The sequence below is a fragment of the Cryptomeria japonica genome, chromosome 3, assembly GCF_030272615.1.
Source record: "Cryptomeria japonica chromosome 3, Sugi_1.0, whole genome shotgun sequence".
NCBI lineage: Eukaryota > Viridiplantae > Streptophyta > Pinopsida > Cupressales > Cupressaceae > Cryptomeria > Cryptomeria japonica.
Genome location: NC_081407.1, coordinates 625,537,099 through 625,551,611, shown reverse-complemented (window position 1 = coordinate 625,551,611; position 14,513 = coordinate 625,537,099). Strand labels below are relative to the sequence as shown.

Here is a 14,513-nt window from a genome sequence, read left to right as displayed (position 1 = left end):
TTCCCTCAACAATCAACAATTATAAACATGTTCAAACAATAGGAACAAATCAAATTATTTCATTATAAATAGCATACAAGTGTACATTAATATAATTTTGATCACATGCCTTTTCAACCTTCTTCTTTATAACTTATGTTTTGTAAATACTCTAGCGAAAAGCTTCCAAAGTAGTCACTCTCTCTTCTATTGTATCCACATGCAAGATTACTTGAACCATCTCTCCAAGTAGTTCAATCATTGACTTCCCTCCATTCTTTTATTTTCTCAATTGATTTGTTTGATGTCTTTGTTCTTCCATTGGAGCTTTCCATCTTGAAGAGAACAACGAACTAGCACCCTTCATTAATGGCTCCTTCTTCAAACCTATCTTTTGCTAAGCAATTGTGACCTTGTTAGGAACTAACACCTTAATGTTGTGTTAGGGGTTCCATCCCCATTAGGAAACTGTCACCTTAATATTCAATGAGTTCTATGTCAACAATTTTGGACTTAAAGAAAACTAGGAACCCTTCATCTTTCTTAATTCCTTGTTGGAGGTTTCAACCTGATTGGGAACCAACACCAATAACTACTCCATAGGTTCATTTTCGAAGGTTCTGAACTGATTGGAAACCACCACCAAGCATCAAACATGGGTGAACTTATTTATTAGAGATTCCACCTTGAGTGGGAACTAAGAGTTGTTAGTGTGAAAAGGTGTTTTATCTAACTAGTTTGCTTTTAACCTACTTGGTTGATTCCTATTCACACTATGTTTAAGATCACTAAGAGGGTTGAGATATTCTCTCCTCACCTTTTGGGAGGTTAGAGAGACTTTTATCTTACCTCATGTAGACTAACCAAGTGTCCCAACACTTTTCCATAAAATCCTACACTTGCATACTTTGAGGGATAGTCAAAGTTTGACTCCTACCTTTTCACCTCTTCTTAGTTTCTTTTGTATGCAAGACACTTCTTTATACATTTTCTTACAAGTGACAATGTGAAAATTTCTTATGATATTTCTCATTTCACATTTTGTTGGTTTGTGGAGAGTATTTGTTTTGCAAGGAATCTTGGTTGTTTCCAACAAAATCTCCTTAGTCTTATCAAAGGTTTTGGGAGAACTCAAAACCAAGAACCATATAGGGGAAGGTTCCTATCTTCATAATAACATTAAAAAATATTGAATTATAATTTTTTGCAGTGTCTTGGAGAAAATGGACTTATTGAGTCTCATAGTGTGACTAGGATCTTGAATGAAGCAAGGAAACCAACCAAGAACCGTGCACCTCTATCGGTTCCTAGTGGTAGAATATCTTTTGATGGCGCTTTCTATATATGATAGGAATTTGTTGGAGCAGAGGTGGGAATTGGTAACCATGAACCTCGGTTGGTTCCTAGTATAGGCAAAACCTTTGATCAACCATAACTCCATTTCACATCCAAGTTCTTCCAAATTTGGCGAGGAGGCACCCTTTAGGCTCTCATATGAAATGAATTCTTGACTTGGTAAAAAGGAACCTTGATACTTGCCTCTTGTAGAAACTCTTGAAAAACCAATAACAACACAACAAAATTAAGGAAAACTTAAAAAAAAAAAAAAAGGAAATATTTCTAATAGACATATGATTTCATGTGAACCTAGATGCTCTTGCATTAATAAGTCTTGAGGTTCTTAGAGAAAAGGTTGCCATGTATATTCTAAGCATGAGAAAATTTGTGACTAATAAAAATGTAGTAGATTTTATGATATTTTTATATTGAATAAATTGATGTCATCAAATGATTGTAGTTCAATTGGTTAAGTAGAATTCAGAGGTCGATATTATGTTCTTTGACTACTTTGTTGGCAGGTTCAAAACCTTTAGAGGTATGATACAAAAGAGGTGGTTGGGATAGTGCCCTATGTGACTTTGGTAGAATGACTACCTATATTTCATTGGCTCTTAGCCAAAAATGTATCAACATAGACTCATGCTCCCATATCAAAGAACTAAAAATATACTCATAGATGATGTAAAATCATCCACAAAAAATTAAAAATGAAACCCCTCTTATACAAAACAAATTAACATACATACATATTTGAAAATAAAATTATTTTAAAATAAATATATTAAAAAAATCATAGTTGCAACACATAGGATCCAAATCTAAAGTGGTTTGAATGAAGGTGCTCGTTGCAAGAGCACCACTGGAAACAGTGTTGCAAGGAAGCAAAGTTCCTACCAAAGACTAAAAAAACAGGTTTTGGTTTTGTATAATTTATTTAAAAACACTGCATTTGTGGCAAAAAAAAAGACAATAGTCTTTTCTTTTGTATGATATATTTTTAGACATTGCATTTTTAGAAAAAAAAGACAATAGTCTTTTGTTTTTTATGTTTTATTTTCAGAGATTGTATTTGTAGCAAAAGAAGACAAGCTCGGATAAATTTTCATTTTTTATGATTTAGTTGCAAACACTATAATTGTAATAAAATAAGACAATCTTGAAATGAACTTGTCCAAATCACTTATACAACATAGCTATCCAAGGTTGCAAGCCTAGAGAGCTTCTCTAATATTTCAGGTTCATGTCAAAGAGAGTTCTTGAGGTCTTGAGTTATTCTTGAGTGTAATATATTGAGCAAAAGAAAAATATAGTTCAACTCACAAAATACAAGCCACATGGACAAACGCATCCATTCACAACATGATCATATCAAGTTAAGAGATCATCAAGCTAATCAAGTTCTTTAAATGAAACTAGGTACCTATAATAGCATAACAACATCAAATGCAATTACAACACACATTTGAAGGAGGAAGTATACAAATCATATTGCTTTTACATGGCTTTTCAACTTGAATGAAAAGACCTCTTGCGAGAACCCTCACAACTAGATCAGACAAAAATAGAATATCATTAATATTGATTACAAAGACATCAATATCATGAATCTGCCAATTTTAAACCCATAGACAAGGGACTTGAAATCAAGCTAGAGATTCTCAAGTTATCATGGCTTTGTCTCTTAATATTAATAAGGCGAAGGTCGCTAGTGAAGTATACTAGATACATTGGACAAAAATATATTAAAAGATATTATAATTATCCAAGACAAAAGTTTAGAAATATACAACATTATAGTTTTTTGTTCAAGGTGTCATTCATTGATGACAACGTAGAAGCTTTATGCCTATTACAACCACAAAATTGTAAAACAAATCTATGTAAAATCCAAGAACCATTTTATAAAATAGGTCTTGAGTTTCTTTTAAAAAGACTCAATTTGATCCTAAATTTCACTCTAAGTAGCCCATGTATGACACAAACCATGTGGACAAAATCAAAGCCCCTTATCTAAGTAGTCGTAGAGCACATATACAAAATTGGCTAGCCTCATTAATTAAAAAAATTAGAATTTCAAAGATGTGCTATGGATTACAATGATTTATTTTCTTAGTACAAAAAATAGCCTTCTCTCACTCTCCAAAAAGCTTCTTCTATGAATGACCAAGCAAACAAAGTGGCAAGTTGATGTAGATAAAATACTCGATAGATAGTGACCGATCCTTAATAGTCCTGAAAAAAGGAACTACTCTCAAGCAACAACTTGATGGGGTATGAGACAACCCTAGCAATGAGAAACTACACCTAGATGTAGGTTGAAAGTATCTCATGCCCCAAACAACTCTCCCCCTTTTCAAGACAATTGGTCTCTACTCCAAACAGTACCAATTCGCTCTTACTTACAAAAAATTGATCTTTTGTGTGCCAAACTACCTTAATTGCTCAAACAAATTGATCTCTCACAAACTCCCTCTCCACAATTTCACACATGGCACTCTTTTGTCTAAGGACCTTGTGCACCCCATTTAGAAGATGAAAGACCTATTACAAGCTCCAGAAACACAACTAAGACTTCAACAATCTTATGAGAGGATTAATAAAAAAAAATCCTTTTTAGTTGAAATTTCATATATGGCATGCCAAATTTTCTGGAGGATTACCAAAATTCCTAACATAGAACCCTAGTATCAAATCTCTATTTTCGATGCTTCTCAGAGGGTTGATTTGGTCTCTAGCCTAATTGTGGTTTTCTGAATGATTTTGCTTCCTTTAAAGCTTCTTTTAGACATATAAACTATTACTCAATGGATTGAAATAGTTTGGCTTCATAGTTTATTATTTTCCAAATCAAATCTTAGATACGTATTGATTTTTCTTCTACTTAGATATTCTCATAAAACCTTTAGTTCTAGATACTGTTTTTCAAGGGCTTGGGGAAACTCTAAGAAAATGCAATTAGCAATAGTAAAGTCATTCGAAAATTCTATATTTTGAAGTAAAGCCAAATTCCACAACTTGTGCCAGCATAATATAGACACTAGTCAAAGTCTAAAGAATAAAAAGATTTGATTGAGTTACCGTTTCAGCATTACAACAGAAATCTAAGCAAAAACTTCAACATCAATATGACACACAAACTCTTTAATAAAATGTCTCGAAGAAATGTGGTCTTATAGACTGCATTGGTTGCAAGATGTATACAAAATCGATTTGCTTCCACTAAGCCACATTTCATTCTAGCATTTTGTGCATATCTTGTAATCATTATAGTTTATGAGACCACATTTCGTTGAATCATTCTATCAAACAATTTATGTGCCTTGTCTATGCTTCCACATTTTGTATACTGTGTCTACTAGGGTAATTGCAACTATAATATCTGGCAAAAATCTCCCTTACCTTATGCTTTGATGGATGTCCATACCCTGTTCCAAAGATCCCATTTTGGCATAGGTAGGGAGGATGCTGGCAAATGTTGTGGAAAATGACTCGACACCTGCTAATTGTATCCGCTTGAAAGTTTCTGAAGCCATTTCAAGAAATCCATTTTATGCATTTTTTGCAATAGGCATTTTGTCAAATAGTACACATTCCTGGTCTATGCAGAAATCCATTTTATGCAATAGGCATTTTGTCAAATAGTACACATTCCTGGTCTATGCTTCTGCATTTTGCAAACATGTCTACCAGAGAATTTCCAACTATAATAACTAACAAAAATTTCCCTTCCTCTATGCATTGATGGATGTACATACCATGTTTCAAAGTTCCCATTTTAGCACAAGCAGGGTGGACGATGGCAAAGGTTGTGAAATTTGGCTCCACAAAAGCACTGCTCTCAGGATTCGATGTGTTCAACAAACAAGGGCTTTCCAGAAAGGAGCAATTTGCAACATTGAATTTCTTTCTCCACCATCATGTGGCCTCCAAGCAGAAACGTAAGTATTGATGTATTGGACAACAAATTGTACATCTTGGTTTGTCCAATCACTGTTTGGAATGGTAGGTGCTGATGGAGCGAATGGAAACCATGAATATGGCCAGAACCTCTATGTTGTCATTCATGCCTAGCAAAAGAGAGAGACCAAACAAGGAAAAGTAAAACCAAGCAACACAAAGGTCGAAACAAGTTAAGATGAAGAAGCTCGCCTATAACAATAGTCCTTTGCACACAGAAGCATCTCAAGGACTTATTCATGATCAAGAAAAGAGCCAATATGGCAACTTGTCAACACAGTTAAAACATCAATTGTCAACTGTTCAAACCATTGCACCTGAATTTTGTTCTACAATCTGCATCTGACATATCTGAGCCCTCACCTAATAGGATGTTCATTCTCTCATCTGGGAAACTGCAATCTTTCGCTGCTATTTTGCAGAGACTAATAACAGCTCTACAATCTGCATCTGACATATCTGAACCCTCACCTAATAGGATGTGCATTCTCAGATCTGGGAAACTGTAATCTTTCGCTGCTATTTTGCAGAGACTAATAACAGCCTGACAAGTTTTGCACTTGTTAACTTCTGAGCACATTTTAAATTTAAACCTTCAAAATGCAAATAAGCAGGAACAAAAGAAAGTTTGTGATTCGCAGCCGTTACAGTCAGTCCCTCCGCAGGAACTGACAATTTTTTTGACACAAGCTCCATTAGATTATTTTTAGAAGACAAAGGAGGCGATCTCATGCAACATTGCACCCAATTGAACCACCAGTTGAAGACACATAACAGAAGTTAAACCAAAATTTAAAAGCGTGGACGGCAGGATTCGAACCTGCGCGGGCAGAGCCCACATGATTTCGAGTCATGCCCGTTAACCACTCCGGCACGTCCACTTCACATGAACAAGTATTGTTAAGAGTATTATATGTTTATACATTAGCACAGAACCCACAAACTAATTTCTACCTGAATTGTCCGAGAGGGAAAAAAACAATTCTGCTCCTGAAGAAATAAGGCTTTCCATTTAAAAGTTTGACAAATATTTTTATGCGTAAGGTATTTCTTATTTGAAAAAGATAAATTGTATTTTAAAATCAGTGATTGAAAATTCACAAGAACCAATGCAAGACGATTGAAATTATTTTGGAAAATATTAAATGGATTCTGACGTGAAAATAATTCATTTAACTATAGTTCAATTTGGATTTTTAACTAGATTGAAGGGTTTAAAGGGATCAAAAGCATATAATTTGACACTCAATTTTGTCGAGTTGAATGAATGAATGAATGTTTTTAACAATGTTCATGAGGTCAAGTAGCTTATGGAACCTATTTAACAAACATTTTTTTGTATGTGTATCGGTTTTCCTATTAATTAAGACTGTTATAGAAATACTTTATTGTATTAAGATAATAATTTAATTTGTAAAAAAATAAGCTTAATTTTTAAATAATTTTTTTATTTAAAAAATTATATGTAAAATAATATATTATTATTCTCAATTACTACAAAAGTATATATTTTATTTATTAAAAAACATAAAAAATTTACATTTTTTAAATAATATATTATTTTTCAAATTTTCTTGATAAATTTTTATTTTAATATTATTTATTTTTTATCAATTAATAAGATTTTATTCAAGATATTTATAAATTTTTATTAATGTGTGAAATTAGTTTTGTATAATTCTATGTTAAAGTTACATCTAATAAGATTCATCTCTAATTTCAAATTTAGGTGTAAAATTAATACACTCGTGATCCTTGATCTTGTTTTAATAATAGGAAATTAAAATATTTAATAAGATTTAATTTTGATGAAATCTTTCATAATCAAAGATTTTTATGAAATTTTTTTTTTGTTGTAAACATTGTATTTTTCTTCTAAGACACAAAAATAAAAATATGAAATTTATGAAATAAAATACCCAAATTTGTTAATTATATTACAATAATATATATAATTTTTTATGTTTATTCAAATATTTTAAATATTCTTATAAATTAGTTATAATTTTTTTATCAATAATAATTGCGCTAACTCACATAAATATATTATCTTTTAATAAGAAAATAAGCTATGGATATAAGGAAAAAAATGGCATAATGTAATTTCAAACTCTCAAAGGTGAGAAACAAGTACAAACAAGAGAAGAGGGAAAGAAGAAACAATAGATCAATTACAACAGAGTTGAACCAACAAATATTTTGTAACTTCATACATATCCAATAAAAAATGACACGCCCTATACAATTTCCAAGTAGCTTCCTCCCTTGGCACACTCTCCTCTACAAATTTGAACTTACCAATTAGTATAATTATGAATGACATATCTAATATTATAGTTGCAAATACTTTATGTTTTGATCCCTTAGATGTTTAATATATTGGCAAGTATAAGAGGATAAGGACACTAAAGGATATTGCATATGCGGCGAAAAAAACAAAAATGAGATTATACACCCCCTCTCGCTCTCTCTCACTTCTCTCTCTATCTCATTCTATCCTTACATTTATCTACCTCTATCCCCTATCTCTTTCCCTTCCCCTTCCCCTCTCTATCTCTTTATATCACCTTCTCTCTCTCTCTCTCTCTCTCTCTCTCTCTCTCTCTCTCTCTCTCTCTCTCTCTCTCTCTCTCTCTCTCTCTCTCTCTCTCTCTCTCTCTCTCTCTCTCTCTCTCTCTCTCTCTCTCTATCTCTATATATATATATATATATATATATATATATATATATATATATATATACCACTATCTTCGTTTATCTTCCCTCATATTTCTATATCTTTCTTTCTCTATCTCCCCCCCTCTAGCTCTAGACATATCTCCCTCTCTCTATCCATCCATCTCTCCCCCTCTCTCTCGTCCTCTTCCTAGACCTCTATATCCATATCTCTTTTCTTCTCTTTCTCTACCTTGTTATCTCTCCATCTCTATATACCTATATATCTCTCTACCAAATGACCTCATGTACAACACAAATATATACATAAATTAGATAAAAAAAATTCCTACTTGACATTCCACATCTCTTTGGTGTACCCATTACACATCAAGATACAATTCCTAGTTAATATCATTTTCAAAGAGTGAAATAATCATTTTTAAAACAAGTGTGAAAGTAGTGCTTGCCGTTAATTTGGATTTTATATATTTAATTAGTTATTAAATTTTTTATTTAAATCAATTAGAAGTTAGCATTTGTATTTGTCTTTTCTTTTTAAATTGGATTTTCATATAGGGGAGGACTTAGTAGTTGAGCACCCCAACTTGATGCTTCTCAAAATCTTACATGGAAATTTAAAATCTCCCAATTTTTTATATTAGCTTACTTGGCAAGTCCTCTACTTATAACTAAGGTTTTAGGGCCCATCAATCTACTTTTTTCCAAGTGTCCAAAAAGGCCCAAATAAAGTGAGTCTGAAACGTGTGTGTCATGTTTTACTAGTGTTTTGATGTGACATCACATTATTTGTTGCTTTTTAGATCTAAGAAATACATTACATTCAGTTATGGGTAGTCATAATCAATACTAACAACTTTAAAGTCACAACTATTGGTGCAATATTGTTTAAAACATTGAACATTAAATCAAGTAGTGTTATAACAACTATTAGAATGTGCTCAACTACTAGGTCCTCTCCCCTAGTCTATGTACACATTCTTTAAGTTTTTTAATTGTGAAAATTATTTTATGTCACACAAAACACTTTGGCCCTTATAGAGCAAGTTTTACAGATCCACTAAGATGATCCAATTTTTTAGACAATTTTATAGCTTCTAATTCTCATCTGTGATGATAATTTTTTTATTTGTAAATACAATCGCACACTTATATTTAATAATAATAAACTTTACAATTATAATTTTGTATAGGATTTCTTTTTTTATAGTTTTGAAAACCATAGTTTATTTTAATCATTGAAGTATCTACAAAATAATTTAATAATTTTAAAATCATGAATTTAAATTATTTAATCATTATTTTTATTATAACATTTCTATTAAATATTATAATAATTATTAATATTTATTAATGTGAGAATTAAATAATTAATATTACGTGAATATAATTAAAACAATACGATCTTACACTAAAGTTTTAAATGCTAATTTTTTGATTCACAATTGAAATTAAAAATCTAATTAAAAAATCTATAATATGTAACCATTATTTAATCAATCAACTTTTTTGCTACTATGTACCACATTCGATATATATAAATGATTGCAACTTGTTGTCCATATTGGATAAGTGAAATGTCAATTAAAAAATATAAAAATCATATGACCATGAATGAATTATCTACTAATACTGAAAATAAAATAAATAATAACAATTACTATATAATTTTACCTAAATATCATTCTAAATTATTTCTCATACTAATAACAAACATATTGTTGGTGTAAATAAATATTCATTATGGATATTATTACACGTTACTTAAGTTAACTTAGGATAATGCATCTCTTCGTAGTTTGGATTTGAGACACTTAGGGAAGTGTGCACATAGGGATATAGCTTGTAGGAGAAATTCCACCTTTTGTGGTCTTATTTTGCTATTACACTCCACATTCAGTGGGTCATCCACCTCTTGTGGAATATTATATTATTTCTCCTACCTACCCTTAGTATTTCTTACCTACCCTTGTTTCTCATTGAGCCACATGTCATGATTGTGTGCTTGTATATCCATATGGCCTTGCCTATATAAGTAGGCCCATATTCATTGTATTGGTTAATCCAGTTGATCATTTGCATATTGATGAGAATACAGTTTGTTCTTGTCATTCTTTTGTCTCTCTTTTATACTTTTCATTGTGCCCTTGATCTTGGCAAAATCTCACAACATGGTATCAGAGCCAGTTCTAGGCTAGGAGCCCCAAACACATGAAAGGTGTGGCTTAAGGGGGGGTGTTGGTGTTGGAAATAAGCCACACCCGGATCGACGATGGACTGGTCCAAGAGGGGCCAATAGCTCAGTGGTAGAGCACTCCAACAATGTATGGAAGGTCCCAGGTTCGATTCCTAGCTAGTCCATTTCTCAACACATATGAAACATAAAATGAACTACTCATTTTCTATTACAAATAAAAAAAAGAAAGTACTCGACACTATGTGAAACTTGTTTATTTTGTTTTTGATTAGGTAAGCAGGATTTTGAAAGGGCCTTGAACCCTTGTACAAAGAAGTAAGGCATTCAGCCTGACATAGTAGAATGTGGCACCTAGAGAAAAAAGGAATAACAACATGGGATTAAACAAGGCTCTCAAAATCTTCAAGGGTTTTAAAAAGGATCTAAAATCTTCTTGGGTTTTGAAAAGACCCCCAAAACCTTTGAATCCAAAAACTAACTATTTGGAAAGACAAAAAAGGATGGCATTCAAACCATCCAACTACAAACCTTCTTAAACTAGACTAGGTACAAAAGGAGGAGGAATTTTCCCAAAGTTCCCCAAACCTTCAATAAGGGTTTTGAAATGGAACCTTGAACCAACCAACAACATCTAACATGGTCCATCAATAGCAAATTGGCTTCTCACCTATTGAACTCTTCTCCACCTCCATAGGAGAGGATCCCAGCTTAATAGGAGCAATAAAGAAGAAGACAAACTGAAAGACAAACCAAATGGGCCGCAATCTAGCATCTAGGTGGCACCAATTGAGAGAAGAACACATAGAGAAACCACCATCCTTCCTCCAACACCAGATCCCCACCTCAATAAGAGATGTCCCCACCTTAATAAGGAATAGGAAATATACCAACACGAGAAAAATATGCCAAACCCCCAACAAAGCATCCATCAAAGATCACACTTCAATAGGGGTGGCCTTCGCCTTCATAGAAGACTTATTGGAAGGAGCCCAACCAAGAACACGAGAAGCCCATACAAAGGAAAGAGGGATAAGAAAATCCCTAGGAAAACCATACCTATCCCAAAAGCAAACCAAGGGAAAAACGGGCCCTTGAAAATTGCTAGTGTCCTTTTGGCCAATAGGAGGAACATCTCCAACACCACACAAAAAAAACAAATTGATTGAGAACACCAAAATCACAGGAAACAAAACACCAACACAAGAAAAATCCAAAAAGGCCCTTGAAAACCTTCACAAGAAGGGACAACAACAAAAGAGCTACAACCCAAAAAGGTGGTGAAGCATCCCTCTTCCATCTGAAACGTAAGGAGGGCCACCAAATAGAGACCCCCAAAAACATCTTTTCCTATAGCAACAAAAGTAATAGAAGTAGGGGCAACAGAGGGGAGTAGTCAAACCCATAGCTGAGAAGAGCATAAGTAGCCAAGGAATCAACAACTGCCCCTCAAACATCACAACCAACAAGTACAACGCCAAAGGAAGCCACCCCACATGCAGCTAGGAAGAGAACAATCTTCTCTTAGTAGGAGCCAAACCCTTAAAAACCCTAGCCCTGAACAGGAGGCATAGAAACCCTCGTCAACAACAACGATGACAATGTCAACTCCATGCTCTAAAAAATCGCCAAAAACCCAAACTTCAAGCCTCATGAAAGATAGACATCTACCAAACACCAAGGCCTAACATCGACAGTCAGAACTACCCACTTCCAAGAAAACAAAGGTTGAGAAATAGTGAAATGCCCCACCAAGAAATCCTAGGGGATATAACTAAATATATACAATGAAGAGCGAAATATTTTTTAAACATTTAAAGTAATTATTCTACAACAGTAAAGGATAAGATTAAACTAAATTGCACAAACAGAAGAAGACCACTAAATCATCCCCTAAGGCAACTCAACAATGTTACTTTACTTTCCTTACAAAGTTAAATCAATTAAATCTAACTTAACTAACATTTCATGCCTAATTGATCATAAACAAGATATCATTTAAAGAAATTTGACCATACAAAATACTAAAACATGAAACCATATTGCATTCAATTAACTTCTAAAACTAAGATTCATTGATTAACCAATAATGATAGTTTACTACAACATACAAAATAATGATTGAAGAACATGAACATATTTAATTACATAAAATTAGCATTTCATTTTCTAATATAGAACTCATCACCTAATCCTCATTATGCTAACATCAAATTTACATCATAATTACAACATAGTTCATCATGAATACATCATAGCTACATCATTGGCCTCAAGGGCATATATATAATACAATTACTTCTGATAAACACATATGCACAATAAGATAGAAGTATGATATCTACATCCAACCCACTAAGTTGGCCAAGTCCAAGTGAAGCAACTAGAAGATGCATGAAGCCAACCACACAAAAAAAGGACCAAAATCCCCAATGGAAGAAGGCAACTACCACCCGACCATGTGGAACCCGAAGGACCACCCCCATGCTAGGAGATAGACATAAGTCCCTCAAGAAAAAACAACCAAGGGAACACAACACATCAACTAAACACACTTCCATTGGGTAAATAAAAAACAAGATACACATAGACTAAACTCAAAATAGGAGTACTCTAGAGGCTGAAAACACAAAGGCAAAATACTAGTGCTTGCAAGGGAAGAGTGTCATCGCATAACTTGCTATGGGTTATCCTAGAAGGTCTCCATAGGCCTCAACCCCCATCCTGGGTTATCCTAGCAGCCTCTCCCAACCCCCGGTCCCCATACAAGTCTCATGCGGAACCAACATACCTTTCATGAGGACAAGGTAGTTGATCTGCCATTCTAGGCCTTCCACATCTCATCTTGAGCCTAAACAAGAACTCACGTCATGAGCGGGGCATCCATTATCTTGTTTAATGGGTTTAAAACCCAACCCCCCAGTTCATTAATTAGGTTATCACTTATTTAAAGAAACTTCTAATGGGTATCCTAGCAGCCACTTTGGGCCCCAACCCCCACTTGGAAGCCACTCCCCCTTATGACACCAAACAAACTCAAAACCAACCAACATCAAATGAATCTTCATAAAATAAACTCATAAGTCTCATAAAAAGATAGGAAACACCATAAACCATAAAATGAGTTCCACCAAGTCTAGAATCACATCGCATCTCAACCACATATCATTAAATACAAAATCTTCCAACAAGAGCACCACATGGCTCAATCCCATAAGGAGAGAAATGATAAAATACCAAGAGACAAATGTGCCACCATAGCCATCCAAAAGAAAAGCCCACACATAAATAAGAACGTAGTACTACTGACAATAGAGATAAATCTCAAAGACCAACCTCTAGAGTCCCTAAAAGACATTCAGACCAAAACAACATAAATGACACAAAACCTCGACACCTGTAGGTTTAGGTTGTTATAAAATTTAAAGACAAGGGTTCAAGAACTTGTTTTAATAACAATGATATGAATCAATTAAAAATAAAATCACTTGCATCCTATAAAAAATCTCAAAATGAAATTACATAAAGGTGATCAATTTTATACCTCATGGTCATTATACTAGACTTGTATAACCATAATAATGATAAACTTCATATCATCAAAAGACATATTAAAATAACAAATTCCTTTCAAAAAGATAAAAATATTAATAGATTTTCAACTAAATTATTTATTATATATTTAATTCACTTAATCAAAATTAATTTCAAACTCAATAATATTAAATACAAATTTATAAATATTCCAATTAATAAACTAAATCTAAAATTAATTCTACATAAAATATCTTCATAAATTGAAAATTAATTATATTATAATAAATATGCTAAATTCAATACATACCCATAAGGGAAATTATGAGATATTTATATTAAGTAAACCATGTATTAATGGAATAAAGACAATAATATTATACTAGTACTTTATGAAATTGAAAAGTAAATATTTTAAATCTCAGCTGAAGAAATTCATATACTTTAATAAGGGAGGGAGCAGTCAAGTACACATTCTAACTTATTAAAAAGGTGAACCATTTGTTCAAAACAAATTAAAACTTAGGGAATTGAGATATCTCATAGAAAGGACTTTTGCATTTTTTTTTTAAAGTTTTCAACCACCGTGAGGTAAGACCCCACGGTGTGGGTGGAGGCTACGCCTCCCCACACTCGTGGGTGGTGGCTTGCCTTCACGGTGTGGGTAGAGGCAACGCACCCCCCCACACCACTTCAAACAAAACAATATCCCAACAAATAAAAAAAAATCTCAGACTTAAATTAAAAATAATTTTAATCAAACTAATATTTAAATAATTTAATATTTAAATAAATTAATAAATGAATATTATTTGTAGTAGTAAAATAGAAA

At 33.0% G+C, this 14,513-nt stretch overlaps 1 non-coding gene across 1 annotated transcript; it reads right to left on the bottom strand.

Annotated features, from left to right (window-relative positions):
• Positions 1–6,076: 6,076 nt before the first annotated feature.
• TRNAS-CGA (transfer RNA serine (anticodon CGA)) lies at positions 6,077–6,158 on the bottom strand. The gene has a single exon. It is a non-coding gene; the product is annotated as a tRNA-Ser (tRNA).
• Between the last annotated feature and the right edge of the window lie 8,355 nt (positions 6,159–14,513).